The sequence below is a fragment of the Neovison vison genome, chromosome 11 (genome assembly GCF_020171115.1).
Source record: "Neovison vison isolate M4711 chromosome 11, ASM_NN_V1, whole genome shotgun sequence".
NCBI classification, from domain to species: domain Eukaryota; kingdom Metazoa; phylum Chordata; class Mammalia; order Carnivora; family Mustelidae; genus Neogale; species Neogale vison.
In genome coordinates, this window is record NC_058101.1 from 173,856,104 (window position 1) to 173,875,619 (window position 19,516).

Below are 19,516 nucleotides of genomic sequence, written 5' to 3' on the forward strand. Positions count from 1 at the left end.
ATACTCAGGTTGAGTATTCTAGGCAATATTTTGTGGGTGCTTTTGTGTGCTTTTTGCATTAAATTAGGAGGCACATACCCAGACTGTCACACAATTTGGGAGGGTGATTTCAACTGCTTGATTAAAGTGGTGATCACCAGGGGCGCCTGGCCTGCTCAGTCTGTGGAGCATGTGACTCTTGATCTGTAAACACTGTAAGTTCAAGCTTCACGTTGGGTGCAGAGATTACTTAAAATAAAATCTTTTAAAAAATAATAAGGGGACGCCTGGGTGGCTCAGTTGGTTAAGCGGCTGCCTTCGGCTCAGGTCATGATCCCAGCATCCTGGGATAGAGTCACATCAGGCTCCTTGCTCGGCAGGGAGCCTGCTTCTCCCTCTGCCTCTAGCCTGCCACTCTGTCTGCCTGTGCTCGCCCTCTGTCTCTAACAAATAAATAAAATAAAAAAAAAAATAATAATAATAAGGTGGTGCCCACCAGATCTCTCCGTTGTAAAGGTATATTTCTCTTTATGTTTATGATTCATAATTATTCTGTGACCAGGACTTTGCTGCCATGAAAATATTCTGTTCACTAAAAATCTTTCCCTTAATGGTTTTAGCAACTATTGATGATCATGATCATTGACTGAATAAATGATTACATTTGGGGGTACAAATTGGTAACTTTAAGAAAATGACTTTAATATTAGAGAATACATAAGCCAAGACCCTCATTAGAATTAAATGTTTTGGGGCACCTGGGAGGCTCAGTTAAGCATCTGCCTTCAGCTCAGGTCTTGATCCCAGGGTTCTGGGATCTGAGCCCCACATCCGGTTCCTTGTTCAGTGGTGAGCCTGCTTCTCCCTCTCCTATTCTTTCCCTCCCTTCCTCCTCCCCCGCCCATCAAAAAAAAAAAAAGAATTAAATACTTTACCATGCTTTATCCTAAACTAACAAAAACAATGCATTTTTTGTTGAAGAATTGCTAGTAATGGCTTAAAACTCAAATCACGTGTGGTTCTTATATCTCTTTGAGAATCTGTTCTGTAATTGGTAATCTTCTACTCCTGAGTTTCTTTACCCCCATTATCAGCAAAGCTTTCATTCAGCAGCAGAATAAGCACAAGTATAATCATAAAACATAGCTATAAAATCACCTGAAGTTATGCTTTGCTACAGACACAGCATGCAAGCGTTAGCATTATAATTAAACTCAAGTGGGACAATGGAAATGCCCAGATGGGCTTCCTGGGCTTTCTCAGGAAAAAGGTGCAGCATTTGGGTTAAGAATAAATCAGCTATGTTCTCTAGAGCACAGAACTTATGAAAGTCTCCAAGGAGGATCTAATAATTAAGGAAAACTCTATAGGAGCATCTGGGTCGCTCGGTTGGTTAAGCATCTGCCTTCAGCTGATCCCTGGGTCCTGGGATAGAGCCCTTTGTTGCGGGGGGGGGGGGGGGGGGAGCTGGTGTCCCTATTTCGTGGGGGACTGCTTCTCCCTCTCCTTCTGCCCCTCCCCCTGCTTGTGCTCACTCTCTATGTCAAATAAATAAATAAAATTTAAAAAACGAAAAAGAAAAACTCTATAAAGCCCTCATACATCACTTCACTCTCTCCTCAAGGAAAAATATGTACAAATCCAATTTTCTTATTTCTTACTGTCCAGTTGTTTGTTAAAGAGTATTGGTTGATTATCAGAATTGAGCCACTTAATTGATATCTGCTGTTATGTTCACCAGGAATTTTTGGCAATACAAACATAAATCATGTATCCCATTCAGACTTGTAGAGGAGATGAGTCAGAGCACGGTAAGGAGACTGAAAGGTACACTTGAATGAACCCAGCTGTAACTTATTTATTTGGGGGACTCCTAATTACTCCAGACTCACCCTTGTCCTTTTCTAAGTTGCATTACAGTGTGCTTAACATTTCCTCAAACATTCAAGTTCACTCATAGAAATGAAAAAAAAAAGATGGAGGATTTTAAGAAAGTGCTGTAAGAACATGGCAAAGGAATTCTGAAGGTAAACAAAAGCTAAAACTTGCAACTTTAGCATAAAAATTAACCAGAACCATACACCCCAAATCTTACCGGTTTGAAATCCCGTAACTAAGTGAACAACTCATGAACAATTAATACCGTGAAGTCATCTATGTCGCAATATAGTGAGAGGGGTTATTAGTAAGGGTGAAGGCCAGCTCCGCCTGGAGAGAGTCAACTATCTAAAATGGGATTCAGGTTAAACTTTACATGCACTTTCAGCAATAATGACCTCAAGTCTAATTTAACAGAAAAAGAAGGTGGAGGGCTTTCAAAATAGGATATATTCTTTTTTAATAAATAAAACTGCCAAAAATTCCTAGTAGACATAACAGCATGCATCAATTAGTCGCTTAATTCTGATAATCAACCAGTACTCCTTAACCGACCATTGGATACATTTATAGAAGAAATAATGCTTATGTAAGTTAGAAATAAGAACATCGGAATTGTGGGGCGCCTGGGTATCTCAGTGGGTTAAGCCTCTGCCTTCTGCTTAGATCATGATCTCACGTGTCCTGCGATCAAGCCCCGCATTGGGCTGTCTGTTCAGCAGAGAACTTGCTTCCCCCCGCACCCCCTGCCTGCCTCTCTGCCTACTTGTGATCTCCGTCTGTCAAATAAAAAGATAAAATCTTTAAAAAAGAAAAAGAAAAAAAAAGAAAGAAAATCGGATTTGTAAGCACAACTTTATTAAGGAAAAGTAGGTTAGAAGGCTGAAGGTGAGCTGGGGATCAGGCAGTCTCCCATAGGTAGCAGGGAGCCAATGAATGTTCTGGGGGAAGGTGACAGTCTGAAGAAGGCTTTATTGGGAGATGAGCGAGAACAACTGTCTGGGCAATGACAGCAGCTCATTTGGGGCATCCTGGATGTGCAAGGCTCTGTGCAGGCCTGGTGGATATTCTTTCTCTGAACCTCACAGCCATTTTGCAAAGTGAATATTGTTCCCATTTCACAAACGAGGAACAGCCACAGAGAGCGTACACTTCACCCAAGGCAACAGTGCTGGCAAATTGGGAAACTAAGATTCAAAACAAGCGTGTTGACCCTGAAGCTGGCGTTCTTCCCTTTATCCCAGGCGATGGCCATGAGGAAAGCCTGTCTTCTGTGCTTAGGAGCTGAGCTGAGGACTGTGCTTAGGAGCTGAGCTGAGGACCAAGGACCGTAGGACTTCTGCTGTCTTTCCAGGGACAGGGGTGCAATAGAAAACTCTCTTCCCCCTGCCCAGCCTTTGCCACTTTACTAGCCGTGTGAACTTGGACAAGTCCCTTCACCTTCACTTTGAACCTCTAAAGGTTTGGCAAAGGAATCCAGAAACAGGACACAGGATATACGTAGCCTATGAAAGATGGGAATTTCAGTGGTGAGGTATTTGGCTCTGATTCTCAAATGTGTCACTTTAAAATTTTCTACTCTCACTTCCTTCTTACCTAGCCACCCTTCATTGTCACTAGAAGCAGGAAGGGGACAGATACAGGCAAGGGGAAAAACCGTGAAGGGGGAGAGTTTTGTGGGGGTTAAGAATGTCTCTGGACTCAGACTAGATCTGGATTCAGAATATATGAAGAACATTGCTTTTGAGGTTAAAGTCTGGGGTTAGACACCATTATTTTTTTAAAGATTTTATTTATTTATTTGACAGAGAGAGATCACAAGCAGATGGAGAGGCGGGCAGAGATGGAGATAGAGGGAAGCAGGCTCCCTGCTGAGCAGAGAGCCCGATGTGGGACTCGATCCCAGGACCCCGAGATCATGACCTGAGCCGAAGGCAGCGGCTTAACCCACTGAACCACCCAGGCACCCTAGACACCATTTTTAAGTGCAGTTGCCAAATCATGTACTGCTGTTTCTCAAACTCAAATGTGCATACGACTCACCTGGGGAATCTCATTAGACTAAAGATTCTGATTTATTAGGTCTGGGGAAGGGCCTGAGGTTCTCACACTTGGTGTCCATGCCTCTTGGGGTTGGAAGAAGTCAGGCTTCTCTAAAGGACAGACCTCCGTGAATGGCTTCAGAAGGTCTCATGGGGAGCAAGCGTGGAAAACCCAAATAAAAGACATTTGTACGAATGATATACTTTAATATTAATTGCTGAATTCAACACATATTTACTGAACACCTACCAAATAAATGCCTGGCGCATATGGTGGAGGAAAAAGAGACCTGCTCTGGTGAATGACCCTCACTTTCAGAGAGCGGACCCAAAGAACCAAAATGTTCAGCAACCAAGCAACCAAGTAAAGTCAGCACAGGAAGGAGATGAGCCAGGGATGATGGCGCAGCAGGAATCTCTGGAATTCCTCTCACTTCATGACCTCAGGCAATAGAGAACAGCAGCTGGGCTCTGCGCCCTTTCCAGGGCTCAGACACTGGAGTGAAGGCACGCCCTTTCCCCACCCTCCCCACCCCCAAACCAGGCTTTCAGCTGGCTCCAGGCCAGCCTTGTGGGAACCCTTTGGTGCCAGGAGGGAGCTGCTGCCCTCCCCACCTGACTCCCCATAGTGACTGGCCTGTGCCTGGGCTTCTCAAGAACCCATTTCCCCCACCCCTCAGGAGATCTCCCCCACCACCCAGGGGTTCCCTTGTTCCCCCATGAAGTCCTGTTCAACTCTGAGAAATCAGTGACTGTTCTCCAAACCCTTCCTGCTAGTAGGGGGAGGCCGTTGGCCATGGTGTAAGGGGGGAAAGTCTCTGCTGTGTGGGGAGCTCACAAGGGAGAGCAGTGGTGGGGAGAGCCAGGGGTCTGGTACCACAGACATCTGGGTTTGAAGCCTGACTCTGCTGCTTCAGGGAAGCAGAACACTTGAACTTTGGGCAAGTGTTCTTATCACAAACTAATCAGTCATACCAGATTATTAATAATTATGAGTTAATAACAGCGTGTTGGTAATATAATACTGACCTCACTGTGTTTGGCGAGGACAAAAGGAGATTATTTCTGTAAACTATCTAGAATAAAAGCTAGAACAGAGAAGTTTGCTCCTCTTCCACCTCTGCCCTGAGGACAAAGACCAAAGTCTTCAATGTGGCTCTGACTCTCAGAGCTGGCCCCCCACTCCTCTCTGGCTGGCCCCCCACTCCTTCTCTAGCATCATCACTGGCACCCTATTTCCCCCATCCCTAGTCACATGAACTGGTGTGGCCTACTAAACCCTTTGCTTTACCATGGGCCTCCCTTTCCAGTGAGGCATCCCCGCCCCCCCCCCACCCCAGCCCAGGTGGCAAAGTCATACTCCTCTTGTTCTACTCAGCAGCAATGCCTGGTTCACCAAAACTGTTCGAGTTAGCGTCTCCTCTGTGAGAGTGACATCTCCCTTCTCTGAGCTGAGCTGCACCAGGTGCTTCCTTCCATCCTGTTCCACGACATTTTCGTCCAGCCACCAGGCAGGCTGCAGCCCATGGGCCAAACCAACCCCCCACCTCCTTTTGTAAGTAAAGTTTTATCAGCCAACAGGGGTTTTTAGCACACGTAGTTCAGGTCCTTACCTATTGTCTATAGCTGCTTTCATGCTGAAATGACAACACCGTGTAGTTAGAACAGAGACTGCATGGCCTGTTAAGCCTAAAATTTTTATCATCCAGCCCTTTACAGAAAAATTCTGCTGACTTCTCTAGTATCTAGTACAACTACACTGGTTTAGTAAGTATCATTAAGGGATCTGCTGTCATTAGTGGTGTTGACTCCTGTGCAACTGGAAAGTCTGAGTATAACTTTTGACTCTCCAAAAACTTAGCTACTAATGTAGCCTACTGTTGACCAGAAGCCTTACCCATAACATAATAGTTGATTAATACCTAGTTTGTACATTATTATATACTGTGTTCTTACACTAAAGTAAGCTAGGAAAAAAGAAAACGTTATTAAGAAAATCTTAAGAAGGAGGGGCGCCTGGGTGGCTCAGTTAGTTAAGTGTCTGCCTTCAGCTCAGGTCATGATCCCAGGGTCCTGGGTTCGAGCCCCACATCAGGCTCCCTGCTCAGCGGGGAATCTGCTTCTCCCTCTCCCTCTGTTCTCCTTGCTCGCTATCGCTCTCTCTGTCAACTAAATAAATAATTTTTTTTAAAAAGCAAATCATAGGAAAGAAAATATATTTATAGTACTGTACTATATTTATAAAACAAACCAACAAACCCTGAGTCTCGATAGACCCACACGGTACAAACACATGTTGTACGAGGATCGGCTGTCTAAACTTGTGTCCCCTCACCAGACTGTGACCTGATGGCAGAGTCACTTGGCTCTCGAACCCCAGCACACTGGAGCACACTGCCTGACACACAGCGAAGGATCCAGTAAATGTTTGAAAAGTGAAAGACTGAGCTCGTCAATCAGTGAATGCCTGTGTCTTCTTCTATCTCCCTGATCCCTAGGTGGAGTGAGGACCCACCATATGGTTTGAATTTAGAGGCGCAGGATTTGTTTGACTGAGAGGAAGTTTCCCAGATCTCAGTATGTGTATCAGAATGAAATGGTAAAATGAAGTAGCTTTAGGGATCTGGGTTAGGAAACGTTCAATCACATGAAAAAGATTCAGCTTCTCTGTAAAAAGCTCTGAGCATGGCCCCTAGGATACCCCAGAAATATCAAACAGACAGTCTAGACAGAAGAACGTGGAAACCCGAAGCGGTGTGCACCTGCTTCTGTCTCACCTGTCCGAGGAAGAGTTAGTCAGACTTTATAAAGAGGGAAAGCAAGTGATCCAATGGGGCAGCCATCAAGTGATAATGACTTTGTGCATTCTATTGGCTGGGGCTTTTTAGACCTATATTTGTGGAGGGTTATACAGAGCCTTTCCTCAGATAGGCAGCATCTTTTACCCTGTGATCGTATTTAACTTTGCCTAATTTCATTTCTTTGGGGCAGTAAGATTTATTTCCTGGTGTTCTGCAGGGAGAGGCTGGGCAGAGGCACCCTGGTGTCTCAGGTCAGCCACCAATGGGTAGAGTACTGGTGGATTGAGAGCAGTGAAAGCGCCCAAGGTAGGCTAAACCAAGTGAAATCTAGGGCTTTTTCTAATTCTGTAATTCTGCCAATCTTATTTGGTTACCTTGGATTTGGGAGTACAAAACTCCCTTCACCTCCATAGACTCAGGTAAAGGATCTCAGTTCAGAGAGAGACTAGTATCTGTTCTCAAGGAGTAGCATGTTGTATCAACTGCCTTTATCTTTTTTTTTTTTCTTTTTTAAAGATTTTTATTTATTTGAGAGGGAGAGAGAGAGAGAGAGAGAGAGCATGAGCAGGCAGAGGGCCAGAGGGAGATGGAGAAGCCAGCTTGCTGAGTGGGGAGCCCAATGTGGGGCTCGATCCCAGGCCCCTGGGGTTAATGACCTGAGCTGAAGGCTTAACCTACTGAACCACCCAGGCACCTCCTGCCTTTGTCTTCTTGCACCCCTTTCTGCTTTGTCTGGTAACAGACCTCACTCTCCAGGCTGCAGAGACAGATAGAGGACCCCGGCCAGGCCAGTGCCAGAATCTTCCTTAGATAATGGACTGTAAGAATTTGAGCCGGAACTATTACGCCCACGTACCCTGGAGACAGGGAGCACCTGTCAGAGAGGAGCTGTCATGCAGAGAGAGGAGAGGAGAGACGGCAAGCAAAGACCAGGGTGCATTGCCCATCAGGCCCGCTGACCCCCCAATAAATCTCCTGTGCTCAAGGTGGCTTGGGGTAGGTGGGTTTAGCTCACCAGCACAGGCAGCTGGCTTGCGCAGGCCCAAAGTGCTGCCTTGTTAATGACCTTTCCGTTCTCTCTGGGACAGTCCTGTTGGGGAGCTTCTGTCGTCACGGCGGTTGCACAGGCAAACGCTGGAGTCCCACTGGACTGAATGCTGTCACTCACCAGCTGTGAAACACTGGGCAGGTTACTGCCGCTCTGGGGGCTTCAGGATTCTCATCTGCAAATTGGGGACAGTCACAGCACCAACCTCACGGGATTGAATAAATACATGTGACGTGTCTGGGCCCAGAAAGGGCTACGTAAGAGATAGTAGCTATTCGCATGCAGCACAGTGACCTCATCCTCCTTTTACTAACATTTAGAAAACACATTTTAAAATGATAGCCAGATCAAGGGAGCCAGGGGTGGCGAAATATTTGACAACTGACCGAGAAGGGGGGCAGGACCCCAGAGGAAGGGGTCACCTCACTGGCCTGCAGGGCCACAACAGGTCATACAGGATCACAGAATGGCACATTTGCGAGTGGCAGAGTCACTCTGGGATCTAAAACCTCAGGAAAAGAAAAATGCAGCTTCCTGGGTTCCCAGAAGTGTCCTTTCCCAAGGGGTGTGCTGATATCAGCTGCGGGGTCCAGAGCCTTCCTGGCATCTATTAGAGCTCGGAGATGTCAGAGCGTGATACATGGTCCCCTTTCGGTCCCGATGGCGTCAGGACATTCCTAAACGATCGTGTCTGACTTTGTGTCCAACTCGAGCCGGACAGAACCACTTCAGATATATATATATTTTTACTGCTTCATCTTGCATTATTTATAGAAATTCAGCATTCAGGCCCCATTTCCTGTTTAGGACCTGCAAAGTGCTTAAAGGAAATGATACATGTTAGCCTTTTGTGGCCCTCTGCTCCCTACACGCTGACCCTCCAGATAGTTAACCCCACCTACGTGGCTGCCTGACCCTGGGGTGGCCTGAACAAAGTGCCCCGAGCCGGGTTGCGGGGGGAGTGTGCAGAAGTAGCTCTCCTTCCTGCCCCAACTTCCCTTCCACCCACCCGCCTTTGTGCTCTGTCCTCTTCACGAAGCTACTTCACAGGGAATCATCTTCCGTCTTATGCGGCCTCCAGGCTGGCTCAGTCCCTAGAGCATGTGACTCTTGATCCAGAGTCATGAGTTCGAGCTCCACCATGGGCATAGAGCTTACTTCAGGGGGAAAAAATTTGACTTCTGTTTACATAACAGTGTTTCGCCAATTTTCATTCAACCCTCCAAAACTCCTCTGAAAATGGGCAGTGTTGGATTTCATTCCCATTTACAGATGGGGAAACTGGCTCCAGGAACTCAGGGTGCTTGACCTCTGGAACGTACCGGGGCTGTAACAGGCCGTCAGAGCCTCTGGACGGCTACAATCCAGACGTGAGCCTGTTCATCCCACTGTTTCCTGTTGTCTCTCTCAGCTAGAGGGCGGCTTCCCAGCCTGGCCCCGTGGCAGCAGGCAGGGCTGTTGCCTGAGCAGAGGCCAAGAGGCCCGGCCACCATGGTGAGGCTTATGTCCAATGGGAGGTCTCATCTACAGGGACAACTTTAATTACTCTGGCAAGGGCATGCCTCTGGCATCTCTAGGGATGGAAAAAGAGTGATCCGTCCCCAGGCTCGACAGGGTGGAGGCAGGTGGGAAGGGGGAAGCGCCCCTGCAGCTGCAGCTCCCGGGTCTTGAGCCCCTCTCCCCTGACCAGGGGGCTGTGGTGGGCTCGGATGAGGGGTTCCTGGGGGGCGCCCCCTAGATGCTGGGATCTGAGCTATGCAGGGCAGGTCACAGGACTATTCCCATTAGTGAAGGAGACAAGCAGGGGAAAATGTAATAGGCAGTCTTAGGAACATTCTGTGGAGACAAGAGCCCGACCCACGGCCCCGCCTTGAGGACTTGAAGAGCTCAGGGGTGGCGTGTGCTACAGGAAGCCACGAGGCCTGCAAGCTACCACAACAGGATCCCTCTGACCAACGTGCCAGGAGAGTCTGTTTCTGATGTGGTGTGGGTTCTCCTGCTTGCAGGACAGACAAAAACATCAACAAACTCAATCATCGTTTTGAGATGCCTCTTATGGGAGGCCGATGCTGGGTTCTCTGCTTGGCCGTTGACAGGGGCCAGAAAGGAGGACGGCAGCTCTGCCACGTGGCGTCAGGGCTGAAGCCCAGATTTTATTCTGGTTGACCTTATTGGGCTCCCTCATGAGCGAGCAGTTCTGTGGCCACAGGCAAGTCCTCTCCGGGCCTCAGTTTCTTGCTCTGTGAATCAGGTGTAATACCTTCTCTGTCTCTCTCCCAGGATGTCACATGTTTGAAGAACAGACGTGAGAGCGTATATGAAAGAGCTTTGTAGCACACAGAGCACTAGGCCAGATCAGTTATTATCACAACAACATGGCGGCTCAAGCCAGGCTCCCATGGGAGATTTTGGCTACTCCTTGTTTGAAGTCTCCTTCCTCTCACTATCTTTTCTCCAAATAGGTACCAGCTCTGGGTATGAGAGCCGTGATATGGTGACATGGAGGGCGGCATGATCGTCGCCACCCTTCAGAAATAATTCGTACCTCCCTTTATGACTCAGATTACCTCCCACTTCCCCAGCGACCACCTTCCTTCTCCTCTTCGTGTTACCTGCCCCCACAGCCTTGCGGTTCGCCACCTCCTGCTCCTCGGATCTCCTGGCTCTTTGGCGCCAGTCCTCCCTGTCCCTGAGCACTTTGCCTTCAGCCAGCCTGGACACAGAGCCCCACGGCTCAGGGCCTACCAGCTGCTAGAAATTCTTATCTTAGAAAATCTTACTCTAATTCCAAGGTTCACACCTTGGCACTCTCAATGCTCTCTAAGGAGAGACTTTCCTATTCCCTTGGTTTCTAGTATTATTTCAAAGCAGTTGCTTTTCAGATCTTTAGCTATTACCTCTCCTATGCTGTTAACCTTTTGGGGAGTCTGGTTTTCTTAAGTTGGAATCACAGGGCACCTGGACGGCTCAGTCGGTTCAGCGTCAGACTCCTGATTTCGGCCCAGGTCATGACTCAGGGGCGTGAGATGGAGCCCTACATCAGGCTCCATGCTCAGCCCATGGGGTCTGCTTAGGATTCTTTCCCTCACCCTCTGCCCCTCTCCCACCCGCTCACGTGTGCACTCTCTCGTTCTGTAAAATAAATAAACCTTAAAAAAAAAGTTGGCTTGATAGTGTTTTCTAGCCTGATGTACACATTCTTTTTTTTTTTTTTAAAGATTTTATTTATTTATTTGACAGAGAGAGACCACAAGTAGGCGGAGAGGCAGGCAGAGAGAGAGAGAGGGAAGCAGGCTCCCCGCTGAGCAGAGAGCCCGATGCGGGACTCAATCCCAGGACCCTGAGATCATGACCCGAGCCGGAGGCAGCGGCTCAACCCACTGAGCCACCCAGGCGCCCCTGATGTACACATTCTTCACATTCCAAGGTAATTTCTATATTAGCCCAAACACATGAAACTGTAACTTGGTGGGTCTGTGACCCTGACCCTGTTACAGCTGTGATGGTCATGACAGGTAAGTACAGATTTATTTATTTGTTTTCGAGAAAGAGAGAGAAAGAGAGAGAGAGAGTAGAGAGGAGGGGCAGAGGGAGAGAGAGAGAGCAAATCCCAAGCAGACTCCCTGCTGAGTGCAGAGCGCGACAGGGGGCACGAGCCCACAACCCTGAGATCACAGCCCCGAGATCATGACCTGAGCCGAAACCAAGAGTCAGATGCCCAACTGACTGCGCCACCCAGGCGCCCCCACAAAGTCTTTCTTTTTAACTGGAGGTCAAGTCAGAATATTCAGATCAACAGGAGCTTTGTTGAGTGCCCTGAGTTCTGGCAACTTCCCTCAGTTTCTAATAAAAGCTGCGGACTGAGCCACCTCATCCCTGAACCAACACAGTGAGATAGGACAAGTGACATTTGGAATGTGTGTGACTAAAGGCATCAATCTAAAATCAAACAGGAAACCCTGTATCCCACAGATAAAGGCTGGGGGAAAATTTTGATCTTAGATTTGCACAGATTGGTACAAATCTGTCACAGGGATTAAAAAAAAAAAAACTGTACATTTCAGTCAGTCATGATTTCAAAAAGCGTCTTATAAAACATGCATCATTTCCCTGAGGTGGAGTCTGGAGACGCAGAGAGCTGTGGAAAGCTACACCAGAACTTTATTCACTGGGCAAAAATGTTTGACTCAGGAAGAAGGCCACCAGGGCACAGTGCTGTGATGGCGCAGCGGGAAGGTGGGTCCAGTGTAAACAGTATGTTCCTGCTGCCCCAAACACGTGCTGTTCCCCAGCTGGTGACCAGAACTGATGCAGAGCCTACCCTGTGTAATCATCCCGCCTCCCCTATCACCGATGATCTCATCGCAGAGGTGAGGGTTGGGCAGCTCTCTCCGAGGAGCCTGTCCCCACCACACATGGCAAAGACCTCACACTTTGGGGTCAGCCTGGGGGCAGAAGGGATGGAGGGATCTGTGACCATTTGGTTTTGGTTATTGCTTTTTGTTTCAGAACAAAAAGAAATGACAGGAAAGGCTGAGAGGAGACAGATCAAAGACTTCCAGGAGGCTAAACCAGCACTCCAACATTGGCCCCTGGGGCAGCCACTTCTCGGTGTCCTCAAGTATAAAGTAAGGGATTAGAGTAGCTCAAGTCATTCGAAATTAAGCTGAACACAGACACCCTTAAAATCATAAGATTTGGGGGACACCTGGGTGGCTCAGTGGGTTAAAGCCTCTGCCTTCAGCTCAGGTCATGATCTCAGGGTCCTGGGATCGAGCCCCGCATCTGGCTCTCTGCTCAGCAGGGAGCCTGCTTCCTCCTCTCTCTCTGCCTGCCTCTCTGCCTACTTGTGATCTCTGTCTGCCAAATAAATAATAAATAAAATCTAAAAAAAAAAAAATCACAAGATTTTGACAGAATACTTACAGCTATTGATGAAATAAGATATGCCTAGATATAAGCAGACGGCAGTGGATGGTTTCACAGACCAATTAGTCTCTGGAAAATACCCCATAAAACTAAGTTCTTCTGTATACATAAATATAATATTAAGATACAATTTTATAATATCAGAAATGGCTGTATTTTGCATTTTCAAGTAAATATTCTTTTAATTAACGAACTTTTTTTTAAGAGAAGTTTTAGGTTCACAGAAAAATTGAGCAGGAAGTACAGAATTTTCCCATATACCCTCTCTTCCCTGACACAGTCTCCCCCACCATTAATTTGTGTTTAATGTGATTTTTTTTTTTGAGAGAGAGAGTGAGAGCGAGAGCGAGAGAGAAAGAGAGAGAGGCAGTAGTGGGGGTGGAGGAGCAGAGGAAAAGGGAGAGAGATAATCTTAAACAGGCCCCACACCCAGCACAGAGCCTAATAATGCAGGGCTCGATCTCACGACCCTGAGATCCTGACCTGAGCCAAAATCAAGAGTCAGACACTTAACTGACTGAACCACCATGGTGCCCCTGCAAAACTGCTTTTAAAAGAAAAAAATATTATTAGCATTGGCTTTTTTTCACAGGAGTGCCACTAATATTGCTTAGAAGAGAGTACAGAGTTGCAAAAAATGTTTACAAAATGGCTTATTAAATCACCAATTTGGGCCACCTGGGTGGTTCAGTTGGTTAAACGTCCACCTTTAGCTCAGATCATGTTCCCGGGGTCCTGCCATTGAGCCCCGCATCGGGTTCCCTGCTCAGAGGGAAGCCTGCTTCTCTCTCTCTCCCACTCCTCCTGCTTGTGTTTGCTCTCTCCCTGTGTCTGTGTCAAAAAAACAAAACAAAAACCAACACCTGAAATCACCAATTTTATGTCACTTTTCTCAAAGTGTTTTCTTTTCTGTGTTACCCTACTTGAGCCAAATAATACTCCCATGAGTTTATTGCTCTCAAAGAAGCTAAAGCAGAGGGCAAACTGGCCCAGAGTCATCCAACTAATTTTGGAGAAAAGAGACAAACTTCCTGATTTAGAGCCGCAGGCCCTGGCCAGCAGCCCTCACCAGGGAGCCAGTGCAGGTGGATAGCTGCTTGTTTACCCATTCTAGAAGTCTGAAACTGGAGGTCATGTCTCAGAGGTGAAAGAGGTAGCTCAGAACCAAGGACAGGAAGTTGTTCTAGAGAATCAGGAGGGAGAAACTCAATCCGCTCCAAAAGGGAATTGACTGAAAGTGAGATGTATTGAAGAAGATTTAGAACAAATGCATGGGTGGGCGCCTGGGTGGCTCGGTGGGTTAAAGCCTCTGCCTTTGGCTCAGGTCATGATCCCAGAGTCCTGGGATCGAGCCCGCATCAGGCTCTCTGCTCAGCAGGGAGCCTGCTTCCTCCTCTCTCTGATTGCCTCTCTGCCCACTTGTGTCTCTGTCAAATAAATAAATAAAATCTTAAAAAAAAAAAAAGAACAAATGCATGGGTAACTTTGTAACAGGTTAAGGAGGATTCCTAATCTTCCAACACGTTGTCCTAGACAAGCCTGTCCTTCCGCTGCCTGTGTCAGAGAGACTAGACACAGTCACACTAGCTTGGGTGCACTGTGGAGTCAGCGAGTCTCTTTTTATTAAAACAATTTAAAAGTACCAGGAGAGGAACTGACCAAAAAATCACCAAAAAGTACAACACTCAAACATTTGATTTTCTCTTCCAGTCTTTATTAGTACATACATGAGGTGTTCACCTGGTTTATATTATAGTGCATAATACAATTTGTTTTCTACTTCTTTGGGGTAATTGATAATCAGCTTCAATTTTCTATATAATTGTATTATTAATCATCATAATGGCTATGTAATATTGCATTATACTAACATACTAGTACTTTATTTTTGGACATAAGCTATTCTTAGTTTTCAGATGCCAAAATAAAGTTTTATACCTACATTTTCTTCTTTAGGAATTTAAAAAAATTATTTCTTTGTGCTACATACAATTGACCCTTAAACAACGTGGGTTTGAACTGCATGGATCCACTTACATGTAGACTTTTTAAAAAATGCAGTACAGTACTGTAAATGTTTTTTCTCTTCCTTATGATTTTTTTTTTAAAGATTTTATTTATTTGACCTAGAGAGAGAGCGAGAAAGGGAACACAAGCAGGGGAAGTGGGAGAGGGAGAAGCAGGTCTCCCACTGATCAGGGAGCCCGATGCAAGACTCAATCCCAGGACCCTGGAATCATGAGCTGAGCTGAAGGCAGACTCTTAATGACTGAGCCACTTTGGTGCCCCTCCTTATGATTTTCTTAATAACATTCTTCGCTGGCTGACTTTATTGTAAGAATGGCGCCTGGGTGGCTCAGTGGGTTAAGCCGCTGCCTTCGGCTCAGGTCATGATCTCAGAGTCCTGGGATCGAGTCCCGCATCGGGCTCTCTGCTCAGCAGGGAGCCTGCTTCCTCCTCTCTCTCTCTGCCTGCCTCTCTGCCTACTTGTGATCTCTCTCTGTCAAATAAATAAATAAAATCTTTAAAAAAAAAAAAAGAATACAGCATATAATACATATTACACAGAAAATATGTGTTAAATCAATTGTTTGTTATCGGTAAGGCTTCTAGTCAACAGTAGGCTATTAGTAGCTATTTTGAGGGGGAGTCAAAAGGTATACAAGGATTTTCAACAGGGTGGGGGGGTTGGCACCCCTATTCAGAAGTAGAATTACTTCCCCAAGAAAATAACCCAATTTTTACCTTTTTATTTTTATTTATTTATTTTTAAGATTTTATTTATTTATTTGACAGAGAGGGAGAGACAGTGAGAGAGGGAATGCAAACAGGGAGAGTGGGAGGAGAAGAAGCAGGCTTCCCACTGAGCAGGGAGCCCAATGCCGGGCTCCATCCCAAGACACTGGGATCATGACCCAAGCGAAAGGCAGACGCTCAACAACTGAGCCACCTAGATGCCCCTGCCTTTTTATTTTGAAATAATTTCAAACTTATAGAAGAGTTGCAAGAATAGTACAAAGAAGTCCACTACCATCTCGTGAATTATTCTTTTTTTTAAAAAAAACATTTTATTTATTTATTTCACAAAGAGAGAGAGATCACAAGTAGGCAGAGAGGCAGGCAGAGAGAGAGGGGGAAGCCGGCTCCCCGTTGAGCAGAGAGCCCAATGCAGGGCTTGATCCCAGGACCCTGATATTATGACCTGAGCTGGAGGCAGAAGCCCAACCCACTGAGCCATCCAGGCACCCCTTGTGAATGATTCTTAACAAAACAACCATATTTAAAGGTACTTCTCAGGGCGCCTGGGTGGCTCAGTGGTTTAAAGCCTCTGCCTTCAGCTCAGGTTATGCTCCTGGGTTCCTGGGATTGAGCCCCGCATTAGGCTCTCTGCTCGGCAGGGAGCCTGCTCCCCCCTCTCTCTCTGCCTGCCTCTCTGCCTTCTTGTGATCTTTGTCTGTCAAATAAATAAATGAAATCTTTAAAAAAAAAAAAAAAGTACTTCTCAGGATGCCTGGGTGGCTCAGTTGGTTAAGTGTCTGCCTTCGGGTCAGGTCATGGTCCTGGGGTCCTGGGGTGGAGTCCTGTGTTGGGCGCCCTGCTCAGTGGAGAGTCTGATTCTCCCTCTGTCTGCTGCTCCCCTGCTTGTGCTCTCTCTTGTGCCCAAGTTTCGTACCGGAGAGACCACCAAGGAGCCAACACCTATGCGATCACACAAGGGTTTAATCAGCAAGCTTGGGGTTGGGCCCAAGTGTACTCAATGCAGCGGATAGGGACTTGGACCCCGAGCTCCCTTAAAGCAGGGGTATTTATATGTTATTTTAGGGGATTGCCAGTAGGGGGTGTGGACCCTGTGTCTCAAGGTCCAGTTTCTGTTATCATGCGGAATACCTGGTTGGCTACTACTAGGGCGTTCTGCGGTTTTTCTCTCGTAACTGACTCTTGTGCCATTTTGCGGTTTTTCCCGGAACTAAAGTTCAGCCCCTGGTAGCAGGGGCCTGAGGTGGCTGCCAGAGCTAAGATGGCTGCACTTGTCTTAAGGCTAAACTTGAGGCGGGTCGGCCTCATTTTTCTTGGCCTCCACACTCTCTCTCTGTCAAAAAAATAAATAAAATCTTAAAAAAAAAGAAGAAAGAAAGACAGACAGACAATTCTCAGGCTTTCAGTCTATTTGATGTTTCTTGGTGTTTATGTGGTATTCAGGTTACTGATACGGCTGAACAATCTGAGAGTCTCTAGTTGGGGTGAAGGCACAGTCAACGAATGTCATGTAGCACCACCTCACATCTGTTATGATATCAACCCCACTCCCCCCCTTTTATTTAAGATTTATTTATTTATTTGACAGAGATCACAAGTAGGCAGAGAGGCAGGCAGAGAGAGAGGGGGAAGCAGGCTCCCCGCCGAGCAGAGAGCCCAATGCGGGCCTCGATCCCAGGACCCTGGGATCATGACCCAAGCCAAAGGCAGAGGCTTTAACCCACTGAGCCACCCAGGCACCCCTCAACCCCACTCCCTAAAAACCTCGATGGCTGGGGTGCCTGGGAGGCTTAGTCGGTTAAGTGTCTGCCTTCAGCTCTGGTCCTGATCTCAGGGTCCTGGGATCGAGCCCCATATCGGGCTCCCTGCTTGACAGGGAGTCTGCTTCTCCTTCTCCCTCTGCCTCTGCTTGTGTTCTCTCTCTCTCTCTCTCTCTCTCTCTCAAACAAATAAAAAATAAGATATTAAAAAAACCACGCTGATGGCTAACAAAATTAAATCTCCCTAGATTGCGCACAAAATTTCTGTCTTCTGGTCCCAAACCATCTTGTCCTAAGGCTCTTGCCCATTTCTCTTTTCTTGGACTTTCCACAGACATCACATCATTTCTTAGTCAGACCGCTGGGGTCTCAGAGCCGACCTTGTTCTCATGCGCCATCCCTGCGCCCACTCCCGTGATAAGGGGTCCCCACTTGTGACTCACACAATCTTCAAGGGATGGGGGCCGCCAAGAAATTAGGCCAGCCTGAGAAAGCGCTATAGCAATATTTCCTTCCAGTTTCCCTGAGCCCATTTTGTCTCCGTGTTACTTGGGCCTGCGTCTTAACTTCTCTTCCTGGAAAGCAAAGGGCTTGGATAAAATTTTCCCAGGATGTGATTTCACCAAGATTTCTTTTTTCTTCTTTCCTCCTCCGCAGCAGTCCCTTGACTAGAATCAAGGCCCCCATTGTCATTGTATCAGTTTCTCTACACCTACCTCCTCCTGCCCAGGCTTCCCTGAAGAACAATCTCTTTTTTCATAGGAACACAAAGGCTCCAGTTCCTAGGTTCCTAGGGAAGTATAATCTGCTCTGTCATTTGGGTGTATTGTAGCAAAGCTGCAGGGTACCTCTTGGTGACCTGAAACCTCTCCTCTTAATCTCCTGGTCCCTCTTGGTGTACCCCTCTCTCTCTCAAGACCTCAGGCCTGCAGTTCCCTGGAGGCCAACAGACAGCTCTTCTCGGCTGGAGACTACTTTGAAGGCCTCGATTAAATTAGCATTTTAACTGGGGGCTAAAATTTCTTTTTTCTTTTTTTTTTTTTTTTAAGATTTTATTTATTTATTTGACAGAGAGAGATCACAAGTAGGCAGAGAGAGGAAGGGAAGCAGGCCCCCTGCTGAGCAGAGAGCCTGATGTGGGACTCGATCCCAGGACCCTGAGATCATGATCTGAGCCAAAGGCAGCGGCTTAACCCACTGAGCCACCCAGGCGCCCCAAAACCTACCGGAATGCATTTCTAAAGGTGGAATTGTAGGTACCCTGACAAGTGGTAGGAAAGGACTCTCCCTGTCCCCCCCCCTTGGATCACACCCTGTAATATACACCATGTAACATACATCAAGGTATACAGACCCTACCCCACTGCTCAAGCTTAGGAGCCAAAACCCAGACTCCAATCTCCATATGATCTAAGGATTTAAACGTAATTGTTGAGGAGCAAATCAGCCCCCACAGGAGTTCAGATGAAAGACCCCTCCATCCCTGCGGAAACATAAAGGGCAGAAAAGGCCTCTGGCCCTTATCACAGCAACCTATATTACAGGGAAATAGGACAGAGCCACTCTCTTATCTGGTGTCCTAGCTCTAATGCTCTGCAGCTAACCTGACACCCCCCCACACACAGCTAGATAAAAATATGGAAACACAGTTTGACTTCGGACACGCCTGCCTTACTTCCCCACCTCAAAGTCAGCTCACATCTCAGCTCTCCTCAGAATCTTTGGAAATCTGGCCTCTCCTACAAGAGCCGGTCCTCCCTCAATTTCTGCTGCCTGCCTCAGCCTTCTGATCCCTCTCCTGGCATCTCTTCCTTCTTTCTCTCACACTGCCTTGTCTAGGCCAGACCTCAACCAACACCACAGATGCCCCGTCTCGAGGCCTGAGATACACTGGGGAGCTTGTGTCCGGGGCCCTGCTCTAGTCCACGCACGGCACCTCCGATGCGCTAGCTCGGATCTAGAAAGCACTGGCTCAGGTCACGTCCTTCATTACTGGTACCGCTGATTCAAGCCTGCTCCTTTTCCTTATCAGTCATCTGCAGAATTCTAACAGGTCAAACAGGTTGTGCATTTCCAGGAGCATTTACATTTAAGAGCAAATTCCAGAACAGGGGAAACTCTCCCTCAGTCTAAGGGATGAAGAGCCAACATTAGAATTGCCTGTAAGGCTGTGCAGAGAAAGAGTTTAGACAGAGCATTGGCTCAGGGACCCCCTGCCTTTATTCCACAGCCCCACCCAGGGAATGCTGGAGCCGAGAAGTCCTCAGCCATCTTTGAGAGAGAAGTGAAATGATTTTCTCTATGTTTGTAGGGCGGGGGAGT